At 44.9% G+C, this 12,341-nt stretch overlaps 1 protein-coding gene across 5 annotated transcripts in view; it reads left to right on the top strand.

Moving 5' to 3' along the window:
• The window catches only part of SPEG (striated muscle enriched protein kinase), a 496,800-nt gene that overhangs the window by 272,384 nt on the left and 212,075 nt on the right, over positions 1–12,341 (top strand). Inside the window, exon 1 of one of the 5 annotated variants that reach the window (XM_077447843.1) lies at positions 4,164–4,644. The exons of the other annotated variants lie outside the window; for them this stretch is intronic. The gene's annotated coding sequence lies outside the window, so the exon portion shown is untranslated. Of the gene's footprint in view, positions 1–4,163; positions 4,645–12,341 lie in introns of those variants that run through there. 5 annotated transcript variants of the gene reach the window in all.

Below are 12,341 nucleotides of genomic sequence, written 5' to 3'. Positions count from 1 at the left end.
TGTCTGATCTGATGCAGTAAACTGATTTTGAGTCTTGCTATTTTTTTTATATGTCTCAAAGCAGGTGGAGAGCGAAACTGCATGGGGGGGGGCAAATTGCGCCCCGCAGCACCTCAACTCCTCCCCTCGTCGCTGTTTGCCGGTCCCCTGGCACTTACCCAATCGGGGATCATCGGGCAGGGGGACAGGCTGCGGTGGGCATCTTGCAGCGTCTTCCGTGTCCTCTTCTCTTCTGAGATAACGGCTGCTTCCGCTGACTGTCCCTTCCTCCTAGGCATCCAATCGGATCTCCTAACCTGTCAGCCAATTGGGAAATGGGTAACAGACCCACGCTTCCTGATTGGCAGAGAGGCGATTCAGTGTTAGAAAAGCAAATATTAATTTGCTTTTCTAAAACATCTGGGTGAGTTCCGAGTGCAATGCTCTGCATCACGAGTCCACTCTAATTGAAAACCTATGGCTCTAATCAGGTGCCTCAAAAGAACACCCCCGGCGCTGTAATTTAGGTGCCCAGCGTTAGGTGACAGCGGTGGCCATGGATAGATTCATGGTAACTCTGGAGGAGCTGCAGAGATCCACAACTCAGATGGGAGAATCTGTCCACAGGACAACTATTAGTCGTCTCTCCACATATCTGACCTTTATGGAGTGGCCAGAAGAAAGACATTGGTGAAAGAAAGTCATAAAAAGTCTTGTTTGCAGTTTGTGAGAAGCCATGTGGAGGACACAGCAAACATGTGGAAGAAGGTGCTCTGGTCAGATGAGACCAAAATTGTACTTTTTGGACTAAAAGCAAAACACTCCATGTGGCGGAAAACTAACACTGCACATCACCCTGAACACACCAGGGTGATCAAATTGGTCTGCATGGCTGTCGTCCCAGAAGGAAGCCTCTTCTAAAGATGATGCCCAAGGAAGCCCGCAAACAGTTTGCTGGAGACAAGCAGACCAAGTTAAACTTATTTGGTTCAGATGGTGTGAAGCGTGTGTGGCGGCAGCCAGGTGAGGAGTACAAAGACAAGTGTGTCTTGTCTACAGTCACGCATGGTGGCGGGAGTGTCATGGTCTGGGGCTGCATGAGTACTGCCGGCACTGGGGAGCTACAGTTCATTGAGGGAACCATGAATGCCAACATGTACTGTGACATACTGAAGCAGAGCATGATCCCCTCCCTTCAGAGACTGGGACACAGGGCAGTATTCCAACATGATAACGACCCCAAACACATCTCCAAGATGACCACTGACTTGATAAAGAAGCTGAGGGTAAAGGTGATGGACTGGCCAAGCATGTCTCCAGACCTAAACCCTATTGGGCATCTGTGGGGCATCCTCAAACGGAGGTGGAGGAGCGCAAGGTCTCCAACATCCACCAGCTCCGTGATGTCCTCATGGAGGAGGGGAAGAGGACTCCAGTGACAACCTGTGAAGCTCTGGTGAACTCCATGCCCAAGAGGGTTAAGGCAGTGCTGGAAAAAAATGGTGGCCGCACAAAATATTGACACTTTTGGCCCAATTTGGACATTTTCACTTAGGAGTGTACTCACTTTTGTTGTCAGCGGTTTAGACATTAATGGCTGTGTGTTGAGTTATTTTGAGGGGACAGCAAATTTACACTGTTATACAAGCTGTACACTCACTACTTTACATTGTAGAAAAGTATAATTTCTTCAGTGTTGTCACATGAAAAGATATAATAAAATATTTACAAAAATGTGAGTGCTTTCACACTGAGGCACTGCGCTGGCAGGGTGTCAAAAAAAAAGTCCTGCAAGCAGCTTCTTTGCAGCGCTTTTGGATCGGTGAATACACCGCTCCTAAAGTGCCCCTTCCCATTGAAATCAATGGGAAGCGCCTGCAAAACGCCTGAAAAGCGCTTTTGGCAGCATCGCCAAAGGGGTCAAAGAGAAAAAAGGATCTGAGACAGCCGACATCCACAGAAGATCTGCGGTTAGTTCTCCAAGATGTTTGGAACAACCTACCTGCCGAGTTCCTTCAAGAACTGTGTGCAAGTGTACCTAGAAGAACTGATGCTGTGTTGAAGGTAAAGGGCGGTCGCACCAAATATTGACTTGCTTGGGATTTCTCCTCTGTTCTTTAACTTTCCATTTTGTTAATTGATAAAAAAATAAACTATTAAAACTTCTATTTCTGAAAGCTTTCTTCATTTATTGCATTTTTCACACCCGCCTAAAGCTTTTGCCCAGTACTACATACATTGTAGACATGCGCGATTTGTACGAATCAAAAATTCGTACGAATTTCCGGAAATTCGTACATTCGTACAAATCCGAAATACAAATTTTTATACATACAAATTCCGTACAAAATACGAAATTTTGTTTACAAATTTCGGATCCTGCAAATTCGTAATTGTTACGAAAAGTTAACAAACCTAAAAGTTAAAAACCCGGGAACTCAGCACAGGGATGGTGGGAACCCCTCATAATGGGAACAGCAGGTGTACGGACCTGGGGACTCAGCACAGGGATGGTGAGAACCCTAAGGGGAATTTATATGCTCACGAATTTCATACGAAATACAGAATTTGGTTAACGAATTTCGGAATTTCAGATCAAAAATAACAGAATTGTGACTGGTGTTTTGTTCACCAATCAGAGGAAGTCAGCACTGCACAGGGATGGTGGGAACCCCTCATAATGGGCACAGCGGGTGTACACTCAGACCCGGGAACTTAGTACAGGGATGGTGGGAACTCCTCATAATGGGCACACAGTGGGTGTACAAACCTGGGAACTCAGCACAGGGATGGTGGGGACCCCTCATAATGATAAATTCATCATAACAAACATTCATAATTGTTCCGAAAAGTTAAATCTAAAAGTTAAAAGCCCAGGAAGAGAGCACAGCACAGGGATGGTGGGAACCCCTCATAATGATATATTCATCATAACGAAAATTTTTAATTGTTACGAAAAGTTAAGGAACCTAAAAGTTAAAAGCCCCAGGAACTCAGCACAGGGATTGTGGGAACCCTATGGGGAATTTCTATGCTCATGAATTTCACACAAAATACGAATTTCGGAATTTCAGATCCAAATTAACAGAATTGTGACTGGTGTTTTGTTCACCAATCAGAGGAAGTCAGCACAGCACAGGGATGGTGGGGACCCCTCATAATGATAAATTCATCATAACGAAAATTCGTAATTGTTACGAAAAGTTAACAAACCTAAAAGTTAAAAACCCAGGAAGTCAGCACAGCACAGGGATGGTGGGAACCCCTCATAATGATAAATTCATCATAACAAACTTTTGTTATTTTTATGAAAGTTAACAAACCTAAAAGTTAAAAACCCAGGAACTCAGCACAGGGATGGTGGGAACCCCTCATAATGGACACACAGCAGGTGCAAAAACTTGGGAACTCAGCACAGGGATGGTGGGAACCCTATGGGAATTTCTATGCTCATGAATTTCATACAAAATACGAAATTTGGTTAAGGAATTTCGTATCCAAATTAACAGAATTGTGACTGGTGTTTTGTTCACCAATCAGAGGAAGTCAGCACAGCACAGGGATAGTGGGAACCCCTCATAATGGGCACAGCGGGTGTACACTCAGACCCGGGAACTCAGCACAGGGATGGTGGGAACCCCTCATAATGATAAATTCGTCAAAACGAACTTTCGTTATTTTAACGAAAAGTTTACGAATTTCGTACACAAATTACCAAATACGATCATACGAAACAAATTTGTTGACGGCGCCCATGTCTAATACATTGCATATACAGTATATGTCGCATTGACGGGTAATTGCACCACATCATATACACTGCAGAGCAATGACTTACACGCGGATTACAGTTTCTATACTTATCAAGAGCATTTCATTCATGTCCTGCAAAGCCGGCGACTTAGCGTGCCAGTTATTTTGGACTTGTATCATAACTATATTCTCGTTAGCTCGGCCTTTTGCCCCCACAGGGATTCCAACTCTCAGGCTTGTCATTGCACAAGTCGCCTGTCATTGTTGGACGGCAATATATAACTTGGCTACTTCGGTGGCGCAACGGTTAAGAAACATGAGCACCTTGTGCCTCCATGAATAGTATTTATTGTGAGTCCTAAAGGGCACAGGCGGTGCAGGGTTTTTTTTTTTTTTGTGGGAAGGAGCCCTGGAGGATGTTGGGTGGTCGCACTCTGTTCCATTGACCGTATTGCTGCACTTTCCTCGCCCTCATCCCTCTCCGTCCCGTCTTCTCTACCTCTCTGTCCTGTTCTGTGTCTTCCTCGCTGTGTGCGCGTGCTGGTGAGTTTGTACTGGGGAGGGAGCGAGGAGGGCGAGAGTCTAAATACAGCAACAGATTGTACTGGAGGTGACCTCGTCATGTTCGGTCTCCCCTCCCTTGTCCCTTCCCTCTCTTCCCTCTGTGCTTTTTTCCTTTTTATGTGCATCTTTCTTCTTTCTCTGTACTCCCCTCCCTGCACTCTTCTTCTTTCAAGCTCCGCTCTTCCTCAGAAACCCGCTTTGCCCCTTTGCTTTCACTCTACCCCCTTTTACCGGCCCTTGCCATTTTGCTTGCCTGTGCCTTGCCTGCGGTGAAGGTTTGGTCTCATGCTCTCGTATACACCTGATTTCTAGACAAGAATGGTCCTGAGTGTCTATAGCTGTCACCCGGTAAGTTAATATGTGCCCGTCTGTGTCATTGTATGCCTCCTGTCTCTGTCTATCGCTATGTACTGCTAGCACAGGCTGCAGTGTCTTTTTTTGGCAGTTGGGATTGGTGCCAGTTCTTTGCGTGTTTGGGGGGGGGGGGGGGGCACGAGGAGGAAGAGGGAAGGGGGGGGATCTCTGGCCTGGAGCCATTTTTGGCATTAATGAAATTTGGATTTTTAACTTTCGACGTTCTTGCTATAATGGTGGAGAGCAGACGAGTTGTTACAGACCCACTGATGATAGTGAGGATGAGGAGCTCATAAACATTTTAAAGCGTACAGAATAACCAAACTTATATAAATAAAGCAGGGGCTCCAGCGTTTTCTAATGTGAATTGCTTTGCACAAAGGCCGGAGTGGACTTTGGGGTCTTAAAACCATGAGCAAAGTTTCATTTATAATAATTCATATTCATAATATTTAATATTTTAATTGCATTACCCGTATTTATTGGCGTATAACACGTACAGGCGTATAACACGCACAATCATTTTAAGAGGGAAGTTTCAGGAAAAAAAATTAAATAAGGAACTTTGAAGCAAAATAATGATCAGAGGCCATCAATGCAGCCTGATCAATGCCCATCTGCAGCCTCACAAGTGGCATCAATGCAGCTTCATCAGTCCACATCAATGCAGCCTCACCATTGCCATCAATGCAGCAGCCTCACCATTGGCATCAATGCAGCAGCCTCACCATTGCCATCAATGCAGCAGCCTCACCGTTGGCATCAATGCAGCATCCTCACCATTGCCATCAATGCAGCAGCCTCGCCATTGCCATCAATGCAGCAGCCTCGCCATTGCCATCAATGCAGCAGCCTCACCGTTGCCATCAATGCAGCATCCTCACTATTGCCATCAATGCAGCAGCCTCGCCATTGGCATCAATGCAGCAGCCTCACCATTGGCATCAATGCAGCAGCCTCACCATTGGCATCAATGCAGCATCCTTACCATTGGCATCAATGCAGCATCCTCACCGTTGCCATCAATGCAGCAGCCTCGCCATTGCTATCAATGCAGCAGCCTCACCATTGCTATCAGTGCAGCAGCCTCACCATTGCCATCAATGCAGCAGCCTCACCATTGCCCTCAGTGCAGCCTGATCGATGTCCAACTGTGGCCTAGAGGGGACAGTGAGGGGGGAGGGATCAGCGCCGACAGATTACATGCAGTGAGAATCTCCTATGATAGACAGAACAGTTGTCCAATGGCGGCTCAGGAGACGGGACTTCCTATTACAGATGCTGCCAAGTAAACAGGAGATTCTCACTGTATGTAATCTGACGGCGCTCATCCCGCCCCCTCCCTGTCCCCCCGGGGCAGCTTAAATTGAAGTATTGGTGTATAACACGCATCCGCTATTTTCACCCGATTTTCATGGTGAAAAGGTGTGTGTTATATGCCAATAAATACATTATTTAATTTATACAGTGATTTGAAAAAGTATTGATACTCCTTGAAATTTTCCACATTTTGTCATGTTAAAACCAAAAACGTAAATGTATTTATTCGGTGATTTTATGAGATAGACCAGTGATGGTGAACCTTGGCACCCCTGATGTTTTGAAACTACATTTTACATGATGCTCAACTACACTACAGAGTGCATGAGCATCATGGGAAATGTAGATCCAAAACAACTGGGGTGCCAAAGGTTTGCCATCACTGCTCTGGCTGTATGTTTAGAGTCGTTGTCCTGATGGAAGGTGAACCTCCACCCCAGTCTCAAGTCTTTTGCACACTCTAACAGGTTTTCTTCTAAGATTGCCCTGTATTTGTCTCCATCCATCTTCCCATCAACTCTGACCAGCTTCCCTGTCCCTGCTGAAAAAAAGCATCCCCACAACATGATGCTGTCACCACCATGTTTCACAGTGGATGGTGTGTTCAGGGTGATGTGCAGTTTTCGTTTTCTGCCACACATAGCGTTTTGCTTTTAGAACAAAAAGTTAAATTTGGGTCTCATCTGACCAGAGCACCTTCTTCCACATGTTTGCTGTGTCCCCCACATGGCTTCTCGCAAACTACAAATGGGACTTCTTATGGATTTCTTTCAACAATGTCTTTCTTCTTGCCACTCTTCCATAAAGGTCAGATTTGTGGAGAGCACGACTAATAGTTGTCCTGTGGACAGATTCTCCTACCTGAGCTGTGGATCTCTGCAGCTCCCCCAGAGTTACCATGGACCTCTTGGCTGCTTCTCTGATGAATGTTCTCCTTGCCCAGTCTGTCAGTTTAGGTGGACAGCCAAGGGCGGACTGACCATTCGGCCACTCGGGCACTGCCCGGGGGCACTAGGGGGCCCCATCAAGGTTGCCAGCCTCAGCAAAACCAGGGACAGTATGTAAAAATCTGTGTTTTATTTACATCTGTCTCTGAAATGTCCCTTTCCGACATCCTTTTGGTCTAAAAATCCCGAGATTATAGCTGCCCCACCTCTCCAGTATCTTCTCAGCCAATAGAAACATGTCTGTGTATACTGTGTGATTGTATACTATGTGTGTGTGTTTGTGTATACTGTGTGGCCCCATAATCTCTGATTGCCTGGGGGCCCCATAGCCCCATAATCTTCTATTGCCCGGTGGCCCCATAATCTTCTATTGCTCGGGGGCCCCATAAGTTGTCAGTCTGCCCCTGTGGACAGCCATGTCTTGGTAGGTTTGTAATTGTGCCATTCTCTTTCTATTTCCGATGTGGGATTGAACAGAGCTCTGTAAGATGTTCAAAGCTTGGGATATTTTTTTTTAGAACCTAACCCTGCTTTAAACTTCTCCACAACTTTATCCCTGACCTGTCTGGTGTGTTCCTTGGCCTTCATTGTGTTGTTTGTTCACTAAGGTTCTCTAACAAACCTCCAAGGGCTTCACAGAACAGCTGCATTTATACTGAGATTAAATTACACACAGGTGGACACTATTTACTAATTAGGTGACTTCTGAAGGCAATTGGTTCCACTAGATTTTAGTTAGGGGTATCAGAGTAAAGGGGGCTGAATACAAATGCACGCCACACTTTTCAGATACTTATTTTGTAAAAAAAAAAAAAATGAAAACCATTTATCATTTTCCTTCCACTTCACAATTATGTGCCACTTTGTGTTGGTCTATCACATACAATCCCAATAAAATACATTTACATTTTTGGTTTTAACATGACAAAATATGGAAAATGTCAAGGGGTATGAATACTTTTTCAAGGCACTGTAATCATATTTTTATTGAATTTTGCAGTACAGTTACAAAAAAAAAAAAAAAAAGTACTACTACTGTTACTTGTGACAGTCAGTCAAACCTATTGTGCTCCACCCATTACACAAATGTTTCCATAATATTACTAATCCTCAGGAAAGCCAGGTGAGACCCTTCACTCTCATGCACCACTTACCGGATGGAGTGTGACCCCCTAATAAGAGTGGTCAACAAGAGCTCTTTTTACAAAGCCAGTTCAGCTTCCCAGGCAGGTAGAAGGGTTCCCTTTAAGGATGGCAGCCAAATGGCTCCAGCAACCAAGGGCCGATGGTAGGCTTCAACTTGTAAGTGTAAGCCTACCACTGCCGCTGGTTTGCTGGAGCTGTTTGGCTGACATTCTTAACCACTACAATACCGGGCACTTTCGCCCCCTTCCTTCCCAGACCAATTTTCAGCTTTCAGCGCGGTCGTGCTACGCTGTACCCAAATGAAATTTTTATCATTTTGTTTGCACAAATAGAGATTTATTTTGGTGATATTTATTAACGACTTTTTTTATTTTTTGCGATATACGCGAAAAAAGAGTGGAAATTTGGGAAAAAAAAAGATATTTTCTTCTTTCTATTTTAAAAGAAATCCAATAAAATCGAATTTTGTCATAAATTTAAGCGAAAATTTATTCTGCTATGTGTTTTTGGTAAAAAAAAATTCCGTTAAGTGTATAATAATTGGTTTGTGTGATCACGGACAAATGTACGCAAATGATCATGTACAGATCTGCGCAGGTGATCACGGACATATGTGTGCAGATAATCATTGGGACATGTGATTTTAGCGGGACATATGTGGGTACCATGTGTTTTTATTTTTTGGGGACATGTGTGTTTTGGGGACATGTGTGTTTTGGGGACATTGTGTGGTGACATGTGTGTTTTGGGGACATTGTGTGGTGACATGTGTGTTTTGGGGACATGTGTGTTTTGGGGACATTGTGCGGGGTAAAGAACAGCTCATACTCACTGATCCAGCGATCCGCTCTCCTCTCCTCAGCAAGAACTTCCGAGTGAGGAAAGCCGATCGCCTAGCAACTGGCTGTTTGTTTACATCACATGACGGCTGTGATTGGACACAACCATCATGTGATCAGAAGGGCCAATCGCAGAGCCCTCCTGCCGATCCGAGATGCGCCATGTCCGGGTGACACGAGCGCATCGGGATCACGCCGCTGAATGTCCAGTCAAAAAGGAGAGAGCGCCCACCCGGCTGTATATATACATTGGCCGAGTGGGAAGAAGTTAAAGGAAACCCTTCTACCTGCCTGGGAAGCTGAAACTGGCTTTGTAAAAAGAGCGCACGTTGACCACTCCTATTAGGGGGTCACACTCCATCCGGTAAGCAGTGCATGAGAGTGAAGGGTCTCACCTGGTCTTCCTGAGGATTTCTATTTGCATCACCGTTGTGGGATCTCAAAGATTAAAGCCTCGTACACACAAGGTACGATTGTTGGCAGGGGAGTGGCTGTTGACAGACTGCTGTCCTAAAATCTTATTGTTAGTATGCTCCTTTTGACAATTGTTGTCTAATTTTCCGCCTACAAATGTTGGATGGCAGGCTAGTTAATTTTTGGCGGACAACGGTTTGACATCAGATTTTTGTATGGTCAGTACACAAATACGTCACACGAAAGTCAAAAGTACAAACACGCATGATCGGAATCGATGCTCACCAAACACGAAATTAGCAGAAGGGGCCCAAAGGGTGGCGCTCAAGAGCTGAAATTCCTCGTAGTACGTCATTACGTTCGTGTTTGTGTCAAGACAGTTGTGTACCGTTAGTAGGCAAGACAAGATCGCGGCACACGCCCCTTTTGACAAAAATCAGAAGCTTGATTGGCCAACAATCGTACCGTGTGTACGAGGCTCAATACTTTTGGTTTTATCCGGACTTTGTTTGACCATCCTTGTTTTTTTACTTCATGGACTAGTAGAGTTCAAACTATATACATTTTCATCACCTGAGCGCTGCACTATTATTTATCATGTATTGAGTGTTTCTATATCAGGACAGTGTACAGCAGCTAGATGTTTTGCTATTCTAGCGCAGATTTTCACCAGTTTTTATAATAATATTACTAAGGCAAATGCCTCAAACCAAGGGAGGCGATGATTAATGTCTTGCAAAACAATAAATGTGTTCAATATATAGACGATAAGTATCAAATATATATATTTTTTTAACTACCTCAATACCGGGCACTTACACCCCCTTCCTGCCCAAGCCAGTTTTTAGCTTTCAGCGCTGTCGCTATTTAAATAACAATTGTGCGGTCATACAACACTGTACCCAAACAGAATTATTATCATTTTGTTCCCACAAACAGAGCTTTCTTTTGGTGGTATTTGATCACCTCTGCAATTTTTATTTTTTGCTAAAGAAATTAAAAAAGTCCTAAAATAAAAAAATAAATAAAAAATGTATTTTGTTTATGTAATAAAATGTTGGAAACAAGTAAGTTTTTGATGGGTGGCACTGATATGCAGCACTGATGGGCATTGATAGGCTGCACTGATGGGCACTCATGGGTGGCACTGGTGGGCACTGATAGGCGACACTGATGGGCACTGAAAGACTGCACTGATGGGTACTTATGGGCAGCACTGATGGGCACTGATATGTGGCACCGATGGGCACTGATGTGCGGCACTGATAGATGGCATTAATGGCACTGGCAGGCATCGGGGATGGGCACTGATTGGCAGCTGCCTGGGTATTGACTGGCAGCTGCCTGAGCACTGATTGGCATTTCCCTGGTGGTCTAGGGTGGCAAACCTGGTGGTCCAGTGTGGTAGCATCCCTGGTGGTCCTGGGTGGACATCTGAGGGGGAGCTGCGCTGATAAACAATCAGCACAGACCCCCCCCCCCGTCAGGAGAGCAGCCAATCGGCTCTCCTCTACTCGTGTCTGTCAGACGAGAGTGAGGGAAAGCCGATTAAAGGCTCTTCCTGTTTACATCGTGATCAGCCGTGTCCAAACACATGGTAAAGAGCCTCCGTCAGAAGCTATTTATCGAGATCGGTGTATCGGCGTGTCAGACTGACACACCACACCACCGATCGCCGCGATGTGCGCCCCCCCCCCCCCCGGGCACGCAAGAGCGGTCGTTCTGGGAGGCCGTCATATGACATCCACCCAGAACGAGAGCCGTGCCGCCCAACCGTCATTTGACGACCGGCAGGTGGGAAGTGGTTAAATTATGATCACCAGAAACAGCGAACACAATAAAGTCCATAAACTCATAAATTCAATGTGAAAAAAATGAATGTTCATCATCACCCTTGAAAATTATCGAGGCACCCCATTCTAAAATGTAAAAAAATAAAATAAACAAATAGTTTTCCAAAATAAAGCAAAATCCATAATCTGGACACCCAACGTTGGTGATTTGTTCTTCCAAAGCAAATACTGTACACCTTTACACACTGGTACTGATTAGTATTCCAGAGAGGAGCAGGGGAGGGCAAAGGATGTTGTGCAGGTGCCGCCATGTCCTTCTTATGAACCAATGACATCACTGTTTTTTAGGAAACAGGCGGCTGGAAGGTTGTAATGGTGCACAATGAAAACTGGTGGCTTTGTGTATCTAAAGGGCAGGCTTCATCCACCCGCTGGCTTGTATACAATTTTTTGGACAATTTTAGGCATTTTGTCAAGGCACCTCTGAAGAAATCTGAAGGTGCCCCAGGGTGCCTAGGCACCCTGGTTGAAAAAGACTGCTTTAGACGAATGATGCGTGACCAGTGAACCCACCACTGGTATTCACATAGCCCCCAAGGGGTAGGACGGACTTTGTGCTGATGTCACCCACACCTGTCTGAAGCTAGCACCAGAGGCAAGCCACCTATAATTTGGGGTCTAACGATCTGGTAAAAGGCTGTGTGAAAAGCAGTGGTGGGTTCACTGGTCATGCATCATTGATTTAAAGGATATGATGGACTTTAAAGTGGAACTTCAGTCATTTTTTCAACTTTCCATCTATTAAATCTTCTGCCCTTGTTGTTGTTTTAACTTTGGATAGTAAAACATTTTTTTTTCTGTCAGTAAATACCTTATACAGCCCACTCCCTGTTTCTTGTCTGGTAAAAAGCCCAGGCTTATGACATCATGCACAGCTCTCTCTCACTCTCCAGAGAGTTTGCCAGGAAGGGAGGGGGTGAGTCATAAGAGGGCCAATGAGAGCTGCAGGGCTGGAGATGTGCCCCTGAGTGTCTGTCTAAATCCAGGAACTGAACAGGCAGCAGCTTCATCTGCCCACAGTTAAAATGGTTGCAGCCAGACTCAGTGGAGGGAAATTTCTGCAGCATATTTGGAAAGCACAGAATCCCAGTATATATAAAATAATATGCAAAGTGGTTGGAGGGAAGTTCAGAATGGCAAAAGTGTTTTAATGACAAATTATGTGAGCAGAC

This window comes from Lithobates pipiens, unplaced genomic scaffold, assembly GCF_037356315.1.
Source record: "Lithobates pipiens isolate NorthernLeopardFrog02 unplaced genomic scaffold, aLitPip1_a1.2 Scaffold_22, whole genome shotgun sequence".
Taxonomy (NCBI): Eukaryota; Metazoa; Chordata; class Amphibia; order Anura; family Ranidae; genus Lithobates; species Lithobates pipiens.
The sequence above is the reverse complement of the archived record's forward strand: the minus strand, read 5'-3'. Positions and strand labels throughout refer to the sequence as shown.